General features: G+C 36.1%; 1 long non-coding RNA gene across 1 annotated transcript in view; it reads right to left on the bottom strand.

Annotated features, from left to right (window-relative positions):
* Nucleotides 1–318: 318 nt before the first annotated feature.
* Nucleotides 319–12,268, bottom strand: part of LOC126913278 (uncharacterized) — a 90,403-nt gene continuing 78,453 nt past the window's right edge. Inside the window, exon 3 of the long non-coding RNA XR_007708162.1 lies at nucleotides 319–446. This is a non-coding gene — a long non-coding RNA (uncharacterized LOC126913278). The remainder of the gene's footprint in view (nucleotides 447–12,268) is intronic.

The raw sequence follows: 12,268 nt of genomic DNA, 5'->3' as shown, positions 1-12,268 counted from the left end.
CATTTCATAGAACTGCAGACAACCTTATATTCTGAAGTGTTTCAAATGTCTGCAGCTACAAAGGTGTTTTTTTTTAAAATAAAGGTCACTGAAGACCTAGGTTTCTACAGATCATAACATCCTATGTGCTTTTTTGAGGATGCATCATTATATAAACCATTACTTATAACAAACTCCTTGGTATGATGCTATTGCATCTACATATTGTCTGAGCCCATGGTATTGGCTTACATTTGTATCTGGAAAATTCGGAGGATGGAACTATCAGTCTAGTTGTGTTCAGATAAAGTCAGACCTAAGACATTCCTAATAATGACAGTACTGACATACCTGATATGCTCCAGGGCCAGGGATGGTCTCTTTTGGTTCGTTAAAACGCTCCACTTTGGAATCGAATGCAGATATGTGGGAATCTGACTTCATCACGGAATTGTATGCTCCAGGACCTACAAAATTAGAGAGGAAGAATGAAATTATTAAATGAATACCCTTTTTTAAAAAAGGACTGAATCATTTCTTCGTCTAATTCTGTATGCAGACACACTTCTTACTATATTTTGGGGGGAAAATGAGTTAGTAGGATATTTGAACTTTTAAAAATGTTTGCAATAGTACCAAAAGATCATGCATTTAAATCTTCTAGAAGAGGCTACTATGACGTAGTACCAACATATTTCCACCATCTCGGCAAAATGGCTTAGCTCTGTTTTAGAAGAATTATGAGGTGGGAAGTGCTCACCCAGTCTCCATTCTACAGGGGCTTTTGCATTTCTAGCAACAAATCAGCTACCATAGACGGGACCAAATTTGACTATAATAAAACAGTAGCAACCAGGCAATATCTAGACAGGGCATCAGGTATGATGAGTTTGGAGAATCACACTGGAAACTAATACTTTTTTTCTTTCTGGTTTCTCTTCACTTACAAAAAGGTAATCAATACAAATGCAGCTCCATCCTTATAGAATAATCCAGCATTGCACATCTGAGAAAAACAGACTGTTTTAACAGCACCTAATCTTTCTTAGATCAGTGAAGCCTCCAAGTCTTGTCTAGGAGAATTTCTGCCATTTTACCCTCATTAAATTTCTCCCTGCTTAATCATACTGGTTTATTAGGTTACTTAAGGCCTCATAAAGTATGATAAAATGAATATATGAAAATAAGCACAGCATCTCTATGTGCCTACAGTGACTTTGGAAAGCACCACTGCTGGGAGTAGGAACATTTCCTTACTTTGTATTTGTGATTTTATTGCTATTTTGTCCAAAATGCTTTGAATACCTAAGAAAATGTTTATATTATTATCATATCATTTGGGAAGACTTCTGATTCTGCATATAGATTCATCTTTCCTCTAAAAAAATAAAAAATAAAGAAAAATACATATCACCACCACCTTAGATTCTTCTTATCTGGAAGCTAAACAACACCCATTTTCACAGGAAGTTTTTCTTCCTCAGGGAAGGCTGAGGACACTTGGGTTCTCCAGTCTGGAGAAAAGGAGGCTGAGAGGCAACCTCATTGCTCTCTGCAACTTCCTGAGAAGAGGAAACAGTGAGGCAGGTGCTGGTCTCTTCTCCCTGATAACCGATTACAGGACATGCAGGAACACAAAGCTGAACCACAATGGAGGTTCAGGCTGGACATCAGGAAAAATTTCTTTACTGAGAGGGTGGTCAAACACTGGAACGGGCTTCCTAGAGAGGTGGCTGTTGCCACCATGCCTGCTGGTGATCAAGAGGCACTTGGATAATGCCCTCATTAATATGCTTTAACTTTTAGTTAGCCCTGAAGTGGTCGGGCAGTTGGACTTGATCTTTGTAGGTACCTTCCAACTGAACTATTCTAGTCTATTCTCATACTTGGTTTAGTGCATGCACTCTGTTGCCTTCCAGCTTCTGAGAAATATTCAATCTGTTTACAAGTACATCTGGATAGAAGCTGAGTCATACGCTCCCTTTCCTACTCTAATACTATGTTGCCTAGCATAAATGCTAGACAGTTCATGCTATATTTCTTTATAACTGTTTCTGCCTTTACTGTGGCATGAGTAGATTTTCTTACAGTGACACAGCAGTTAATGGAAGACAGGAGCTTCACGATTAATTTAACCATAAAACTGGAAGATCGCTACATAAGGAACACTAGATGGGAAATCATCCTTTTCTAATTTTCACTTTGCAGTATCTCTCTGGACTTTCAGTGTGAATGTATTTTCCCTTTTATTCTCCTATCTTTACCCAAGCCCAGATGTATCACATTTGTGTTCTCAGTGATCTTGTGTATTTGTACAGCAACTAGCACAACAGAGCCTTGATCACTGCTCCCAGGCAATGCTGTGATTAAAAAATAATAAAATTTAAAAAAAAAATAGAAAATAGAGTATTTTTCCTAGACAGGGGCCTAGAAATGACTGGATGCAGGGCTCAATCAAACAACTAAGTCTATCAGAACAGGATCAGAATCATATTTATCTCGGAACTGTGTCTAGACCAAGGTTAATCTGAACTGAAAGACAAATACACATCATCTTGGGATCAAGATCTACTTAAGTTCGTAGAATATGAATACTCATTTTCTAGTGAATCACTTGCAAAAATAATTTAGCTGTAGTTTGATACCTAACAGGTTTTCTGCTCTTAGCATTTGTCATGAGCTTACTATTAAAAAAACCTTTCTCAAAGCATGTATATTCGTGTATATAAAGAATTATTTTCTGGATTTAACTTTATTATATTTTAGATAACTCTGTCTGTATTGGGTGATAAAGATATCATTTGACAAGCTGCTTGACGTTATCTTTCTCTCTTCCTACATTATAGTTGCTTTAAAACATTAAGCATTAAAATGTTTCTGTACTCTGCAGTTTTTGTTTAAGAATATATTCTCTATTATGTATGCTGCCACTCACAAGATACAGGTCAAAGACCTGCATAGCCTCTCAGGCATAACTTCCGAGTTGAATTATGTAGAAAGTATCTTTAGTTTATTTACTAAAATGCCACACTTTAATCACAGGTCAATGAAGAATAAAAACTTCTCATTAGAAATCAAATACCTATGAAAGGTATGTCTGCATCCCGATTGGTATATAATAGGAAAAATCAAAAGCAGGTGATTCTTATAATTCTATATTTTCCAGCCATATGGTAGCTCACTCTCCATGAAATGTCAACCAATGCTACAGGGCAAAAACAGCAGAGAACATGAGGAATAGGTAATTTAAAATGAAAATCTGCTTCTGGCTTCTCCGTCTGAGCATTCTACCACATTAGAAGAGGTCTGGAGAATTGCTCTTTGCAAATAAAAGATTTTAAATCCAACCTAGATTAGAAGCATGGATTTGTCTTTGAAATGAGGAAAGAATTTGTCATCCACACATTATTCACTTGTTCCTCTACTTTACTGTTGCTTTTGCAATATTTTATAAAACCTAGAAAAAACTACCATGAATGAATGCTGCGGCATAAAAACGTTTACTAGAGGACACATAATAGAGTGGAAAATGGAATTTCATATAGGAGTTTTGTAAAGTAAAGTTTCTGATATATTCTGATCTTCTTTTCCCTGAACTCTGATGTAGCAACAAGAAATGGGAAAATGTACATATAATGGAAATAATATATTCCATCTAAGAAGCAGGAGTTTTATTATTCTTCCAATAATTCTGTCAGAGAGGAGTTGGATAAAAAGAGAAGAACACAAAATAACAATGACTTATTACTAACTAATCTACACTTCAATAAAACATGAAATATGCTAAGAAAAATATTGCATAGGAGCATGTACACAAGATTTTGTATCAGACTTTGCTGGATTTGTGTGATCTGACCTTTGTTTATAATAAGAAAATCACATTAATTGTTCCAGAGCTATTAAAAATCAGTGTTAGAGGAAAAATTGCTGGAGATTTCAAGCAAGTTGAATATGAAACAACTCCAAAATCTTTACCAAAAAAAAAAAAAAGAGGGAGAGAGAGAGAGAGATTCCTCCACAATTTGACATATTAAAAAAAAAAAAAAAAGGCAGATAAATAATTTTAAATACTTAAACCAGAATTATTTTGTTAGGGTGCAGTTGGGCTATATTAATCTCTTCATCTACATAGATGATTTGTTCAAAACAAGACATCAGTGGACAATAATGAAATGAATCCCTTGAACAACAGTTCAGAAAATAACACAGCAGGTTCCTAGTTCAGTTTGGACCTGTAAATAGAATTATTATGATTCATGTTCCCAGGTCACTCTCCTCACCAAACCAACTGACCATAGTTTTTTTTCCCCACCTTTCAAATGAGAGCCTACATAGCTGAACAAATGCTGCTCAGCTGTGGAAAAAACATCCACTTTGGGAATTTAAAGATTACTTTATTTTAACTACCACCCTATTAGAGAAAAGACTGTTAACTGTTACCCATGTTCTCCTCATTCAAGAAAATTGTCACTGTAACAGAGCAGTTTTTACATCTACAAGAGTTTTTAATTTGTCTCAGCTGCATGTGATTAAGTCAAGCAAGCAGAAGAGTCAGAGTTCACGGTAGTTACAAGGAGAAAAATACAATACAGCAAAGATGGTGAAGGCTCTGTTTCATTTAAAGCTCTTTCTCCATCAAAAAAAATATATATAGATAGATGGATATTGTGTGGCAATGTCTCCACTCAAGCAGCCTCTCTCCTCACTAGTTGCCTTAGTTCCTACATCTGCACATATGGTCTATATCTTTTACAATGTGTAATTCAGTAAGAAAGTTCCCTGCTGCGTTAGGTGTGATAATTTTTTATCTTTAATGAGTATAAAATAACCAATGTTGCCTTCTATTCCAGCATCTCCTTCCCTCTTTCCTATCAGTGGAGCAACAATATGCAAAGCAGCCTAAGTCCCTCTTAAAATAAGCCTTGGACACAGGGCCAAAGCAACAGACAAGAGGGACCCTACCCCTGTCCTAATCTCAGGTTCTGTGACATTATGAAATGCCTGAGCAAAAGAAGTCAGTAGGGGAAGTATTTCTCTCCCCTTTCTTGAGAAAACAGATGTTTATGTTTTCTCTTTCCATTTCTACAAGGGCTTTACAACAATTATTTACATTTTTCACACTTTAAGATTAAATTTTTATAAGATTTTCTACTATTGATGAAGCTGGAGGCAGTAAAAGAGCTTTTATGTTCTACAGATGAGAAATCTGTAATTTGTGAATATACCAGTAAACTTTCTTAATTCAAGGTTAAAGTTTAATAAGTTTATCTAATGGATCTTTTTGTAGATTATGACATAATACCCTAAGGTTAAGATGTGAGGCATAATAAGTACAAGCTGCTGAAAGAACAGTGTTTTTCTGAAGCCTGGACTTGTCAATCCTCTAACCAGGCTGCAAAGCTCATCTTTTACTATTCTCTCTTCAGGTTGTGAAAGTGGATATATTTATGGGCTGCAGTTACTCCAATTATGTTGTAACTATTAATACATAGGAGAGGCACATTAAGCTCTAAATGTACACAGATACAAATTGTGGGGAAATGTAGATATAAAAATACATTTTCATCGTGTATGCTTCTAAACAGCAGTAGCCAGGAGATTTCATACCCTGTTTTCTGTAAACATAGCAGCAAGATCAGCTTCCCACATGGCACAATTTTGCAAGCAGTGGAAGAAAGATTCCAGAAGTTGAAAGGCAATATCCACCAAACTACAGTACCGTCTTTGTAAACCAGTGAAACTCATTGATTTCTTAACCACTGAAACACACGTTGGGGTGCCATTATAATGGATCTAAGTTCAGACAGAGAAAGGGTAGGGAAATCAAAGGCAGAGGCTTAGGAACTCAAGAGGATCTTGAATCTCCTCTGGGAAACATTTTAAAGAAAATAAAACACTTTTCTGTTTTAATGTTAGTGCCTGGAACATGTAAATGCATTATGTAACACTACTTTTCAGTTTATGGAATTCAAAACTTGTAGTTGGATACAATTAATCAGCACATATATATGAATTAAAAGAATTTTATGGGGCTAATTTGATTAAGGACATTAGGATTTTTTACTTTTAATATAAAATATTTGCATGTTTCTGATTCATAAATATTAGCTCATTAACAACAAATGTACTTGAGAAAGGAATTTAGTACAGTAGAATAGAGTCATAGAACCACTGAATATCCCGAGTTGAAAGGGACCCAACAAAGGATCATCGAGTCCAACTCCTGGCTCCACACAGGTCTACCCAAAACTCAGACGGTACATCTGAGAGAGTTGTCCAAATGCTTCTTGAACTCTGGAAATGTCAGTGCCCTGACCACTGCCCTGGGGAGCCTGTCCCAGTGCCCAACCACCCTCTCGGTGCAGAACCTTTCCCTAACACCCAGCCTGACCCTCCCCTGTCCCAGCTCCATGCCGTTCCCTCAGGTCCTGTCACTGTCCCCAGAGAGCAGAGCTCAGCGCCTGCCCCTCCGCTCCCCTCATGAGGGAGCTGCAGGCCGCCATGAGGCCTCCCCTCAGCCTGCTCTGCTCGGGGGTGAACAGGCCAAGGGCTCCTCAGCCACTCCTCATATGCCTTCCCCTCCAGACCCTTCATCATCTCTTGGATGCTCTCAAGTAGTTTTATGTCCTTCTGAAGCACAGGAAGTTCCATCTGAATAAGAAAAGGGAATTTCTTTACTATGAGGGTGACAGAGCACTGGAACACATTGCCCAGAGACGCTGTGGAGTCTCCTTCTCTGGAGATATTCAAAACCCTTCCAACCTCAACCATTCTGTGATTCTTATGTTGTGGTACTCAAAATGCACACAGTACTCGAGGTTAGGTTGCACCAACACAGAGCAGAGATGAAGAAATTATCATACTATTCAATGAGTAGTTTCTATAGTACAAATGTAAGAAGTCTTAGCATTATCTACTGAAAAAGGCAAGAGATGCAAGTTTACCAGAAATTGCAGTATTATACCTGTATGAATATGTCTCTAAACCATAGTTTTCTTAGAATATTATCCTTTCCCTTTCTCTAGAATGCCTGAACTGTCAAGTATTATATAATGTACATGCATACATTTGTATTTGCCTGGTTTCAAAAAGGGCTGATACCTAAAATTTCACACTGAATTACTTGAGAACTACACTGCTTGCTTCTTGGAATATCAGATACATTCATCAGATACAGAGGAGTACAAGTATCTACTTACGTGATTCTTAAAAATTTATTCTTTACAATTGCTTGCAACTTCAGCAATTTTGAACTGTGACCAAGGATTGCAAGCAAAAAAAATGTAATAGGACAAATAAAAGGGAAAGTAAGTAATCTTGCCAGTAATAAAACCTTTCTCAGCTATTTTATGACTTAATCTAACGGCTTAAATTAAATAGGAGGTACCTGTAAGGTCAAATGATTCTTTTGGCTTTCTTAAGTTGCTTTACACTGGGTAAAGATGCAAGCCGTAGAAAACCACAAGACATACATACAGATAAAAGCTTATTAGGTTTATTCCTTAACTCCACCTTATTTATTTATTTCATCTCAGTTGTGTATGATGTTAAATTCTGCAGACTTCTGTGAATTGGAGAAACACGGAGTTGATAGATGGACCACTCTGCAGGTAAGGAATATGCTGGATGGTCACTCTCAAAGGGTTGTGATCAACGGGTCTACATCCAGGTGGGGATCAGTAATGAGTGGCATTCCTCAGCAGTCAATATTGAGGTCAGTGCTTGTCAATATCTTTGTCAGTGACACGAACAGTGACATTGGGTGTCATTGTCAAACTTGCTGAGGGAGCACTAAGCTGTGTGGCACAGTTGACACTCTGGAGGGATGGGATGCCATCCAGCGTGACCTGGCCAAGCTTGAAAGGTGTGCCTGTGAGAACCTCAGAAGTTTCAACAAGGCCAAGTGCAAGTCCTGCATCTGAGTCAGGGCAATCCCAAGTACAAATACAGACAGGGTGGAGAATTGGGGCCTACAGGAAAGCTGGGGAGGGACTCTGTGTTCTGTGTAGTGTTAGGAACACTGTATTCAAAGGTAGTTGTTAAGTCATAACAAAGAGAAATGCTAAGTAGATAAGTGGACGGTAGAAGGCCTCACTGTTCCAAAATAAGGTAGAAGCTTGGAAAAAAAAAAAAAAGAAAAAAGGATGAGCAGTGTGATGTTTGTTTTACTGTTCTCACACGTTCTCAAAACATGAGAGGAAAAAAAAAAGGAAAAGGAGAAATTAAAGGGTTAATCAAAAAATCGTACATATATAGTATAGAGGAGTGTCGAGTAGCTTGTAAACCTGTAGTACTCAGCCAATGAGGAAACAGGGGAGGTGATCAGGTGTCATGCAGTAGGGAATAAAAGGTTATGACATGTTTACTATAGTGCGCTCCTAACTGGCAGGATGCCCACCACTGCAATCACAAATAAAATAGCTTCACAGAAGGTCCTGTCTGAAGAAAATTATTGAGATTTTTCTCAGATCTTTAAGGTCCCTTCCAACCCAAACCATTCTATGATTCTATGAATGTCCCAAAGCAAGCACATAGACCCTAGACTACAGGCATAAGGATTCAAATATAAAAGAAAATAAAAAATAAATAGCATTAATAATACTGAAATAATTTATTTTCTCATTTGGCCTAGGTAGTGTAGAATACTCTGATGTCAAGTAGTTGGACAAACCCTTCCAAAATGACTTACACAGTCCTCTAACCAGTCACAAAGTTGCCTTAAGAACTCTACATATTTTCTTCAGATATATGATAGCTGAGCTTCTGTGGGTGGACTGACAACTGGAACCATCTTTTCCATTCATTAACCAGTAGAGACATGTCATATTTAACAAGTTTCCTTTCTGACAACTGCAATGTATTATAACTTTGATTCTTCGTTCTTATTTTGACTTTGATGGTGGTTTTAAAGGAAATTCTTTCTAGAAAAGCGAGTGTAACTATAACATCAGCTTCTACTTTTATCACCTTTCAACTTCTTCTGTTCAGTTCAAAGATATTTATCAGTCTCTGAGCTTTGACAGCATGATGGACATTTTCTCTTTTGGCATCATTATCATATAAAAAAAAGATTCCACAAGCCACATTACATTCTCAGTTACACCTGCACAACTCACTATATTGAAATTACATGGGAATATATCCTTTTTCATACCAAAAGTTGCTTTAAATCAGCATTGATAGTAGGAACAAAATGTTTTAAAAATACATTTTGTAACTAAAAGTGTTAGATATAATTAAATATGCATACTAAGAAAATCTGTTAAGAGAACACCACTTACAGAGTCATCATATAGAGGAGAAAGTAGTACATAATATCATAAATTCCAGGTAACTATTAGTTTTTACAGGCCTTTTAAAAAAATAGTAATAACTGAGACTGATGCATAAGAGTTTGTTCAGGAAAGTAGGTAAACCCATAGAAAGCTATCTCTTTGTGGTAAAGTAATATATAAAACAAACATTACAAATTTATTGTGTTGGTTTATAAACTGCAGTAAAAAATAAGTGGCCTTACAGTCCAACATTTTACCGACTACTTTGTGTAGTAGTGTGAAGCTACAATGCAGCAGTGAGGCTACAAGTTTTGTTTTGTTTTTTTAATATGTTTGACATTTTATTGTCCATAAATGTTGCAACTCATGCAGCAGCAAAGATATGAAAAAAAAAAAAGGAAAAGCAAGTTTAAACTGTCTGTGTGCTTCTGAAGACAAATGATTTTCAGCATGTGTCTCACAGCACATGATGAAGTTTGTGTCTTCCTTAGAAGATGAAGCCTTTGTTCACTTTACACTGAGTGACCTCTGCTGGTAAAAATAACTTATAGACATGTTAAAATTCCACTAAACACACATTTACCATTAAGTCATGTACATACACATACAGAAGCACATTCACACTCATTTTTCCTTATATCAGGTAGATATATACATGTAATTATGGCGTTTGCATGCTCAGACAGTGTTGAAGCAACACTATATTTATGTGTTGACGCACCAAGTTTATCTTTCTACCTGAGTCCTTTAAAGAACTATGCAGCTAGAACTTAGTTTAGAGGCAGCATATTTGAATAAGCCAATGAATAACTAGTGGCATGTGAACTATAAGCTTAGAAATTTCTTTTACATATGGATTTGGGGTAATAAAGTGGTACAAAACAGCTTATTCCACTCTTCTTTCTGGAAGACACATCTGAATCTGGAACGCAGCCTTGCACGTTCTGTGAGGGTTTTTTTGGAGATCACAAACTGATCAAATAACTAACAAATCTTATTTAAACATTGTTCGTAGTTAATATAAATCTGTGTTAAGAGAAACCTCTGGTTTTACATATCCTTAATGCAGTATAAATCAAATTTATTTATTTTACAGTATGTCAGAATGATGGCATGAAACTCTTCTATTAAATGCTCACCTCTGATTTAAAGAAAAGCAGTTAGAACCACGAGATCCTTATAATCCAGAGGAACAGAAGACAACTAAATCATATCCATTTGCAGAGTTGCGTTTGCATTATAAAAACATTCACAAACTACTAGATTAGAAATGGAAAGAAAGCACACCAAAATATTAATTAAGAATAGGAGCAACCAGTTTTTATTTCTCTCAGTAAATATTCCCAAAATAGTATGAAAAACGTCTTTGTAGAAACAAACTATTTTTCATGTTTTTGATATTATAACTAATATCTAAACTCTGAAGTATTTACAAAAGTGTCACAGTTGATGCACTCTAAAGAGTTTTGACCAAGAAAATTATTACAATTCATGACTGCTGATCACTGCAATATTCTATCTTATTTAACAATGTCCATGGATAAAAGAGAAACACATTAGGTCTCTGCTTCAGCAAATACTGAAATCTATTTATATGCAAATAAGCTACCCATTATTAGTATGAGAAAAAACATAGGCATAAAGGAAGAAATAAATTATCACTAGAAACCCTTAATGAAATCTATTTCAAAACATAACATTTTACAAGAGCCCTCACTCATGTAATATTTGTTCAAGCCTAGAAGGGAATTGGTGAGTTCTGCACTTAGATGAAAAATGATACTACATTATTTCCCATGCTTATTTGTTATATAAAATGCATTTATCCTTCCTTAAGAGCAACTTGCTAATTGTAAATATACTGTTTCCTTATAAAGGAAGTGTATTATCACGCTACAATGAAATTTTATGCTCATATTCCTACCAGCAATTTTAAATTATTCCATTTTTTGTTAAATAATGAACATAAGAATTTGGGAAAAACTCAAGATTGTACTCTTTATTCTAAGAAAAAATTCTTCAAAAAATAAGACAAACACTGAGAAAACTTGTTTTCATGGCTGAAAATGAAAACAGATCCAGTGCCTTTTTTTAAAAAAGAAAAAAAAAAAAAGAAAGAAAGCTACCACTTCCTGCCTATAAGATGTCAGTAGTCTAAAATTCATTTCACTGAAATAAAAAAGTTAGATAACTCCACTGAAACATACAGTGAATTCCACAAAGTAAAGCAGGAAATCATTTAATGCCAAAAACCTACATTCAGAACTTTGAATAGTTGATGGCCAGCTCAGATGTCAAAATTCTAACTACCAGCTCTTCTTAGTCCTCACAGCCCATGACTGTTTTCCCTCCCAGAAGATGTTCCCATGTAAACTACGTTTCAGTGGAGATAAGCACAGAAAGTTTGACACTGTACTACGATATCTTTGGAAAAACAAATGAAAATATCTATTTTATTCCAGATTATCAATCATCTACCCAGAACCCCCTTCTCTAAATACATCATTCTAATAAAATCCTGTTTCTGTGGAATTCTATTGAGTTGAATTAGGAACCTAATCCAGCAGAAAATTCTCCCCCCTAGCATCTGAGCCCCAATTCCAAGACAAAAGTACCCCAGTGTGCTGTAGCCAATGCAGAGGCTTGCTGCACCTAAGAGACAGAAGTAAACTGAAGAGGATGTTACTTGCTTGACTTGAATCTCAATTTAAGCTGACTAAAACAACTAGTGGCAGCATGTAAATAATCTGTAATACTGCTAATGAGTAACCAGCAACACCTTAAGAGCACTTTCTCATACAACCAAATATACATATAAACAACATGTAACTGCACACAGTCAAATGAAGACTCAAGGTGTCGTTGGAAAAAAGAGAATAGGAGAACATGTGCAAGCAGTAAAATCCTGAATATAGGATTTCAAACATGAAGGGAACATTTGTGGAGAAGTCTGAACAGGTCCCCATCCAAAAAAAAAATAAGATGAACTACCAGGAGCAGATGAAATCCTCTCA

The sequence above is a fragment of the Cygnus atratus genome, chromosome 4 (assembly GCF_013377495.2).
Source record: "Cygnus atratus isolate AKBS03 ecotype Queensland, Australia chromosome 4, CAtr_DNAZoo_HiC_assembly, whole genome shotgun sequence".
NCBI classification, from domain to species: domain Eukaryota; kingdom Metazoa; phylum Chordata; class Aves; order Anseriformes; family Anatidae; genus Cygnus; species Cygnus atratus.
The sequence above is the reverse complement of the archived record's forward strand: the minus strand, read 5'-3'. Positions and strand labels throughout refer to the sequence as shown.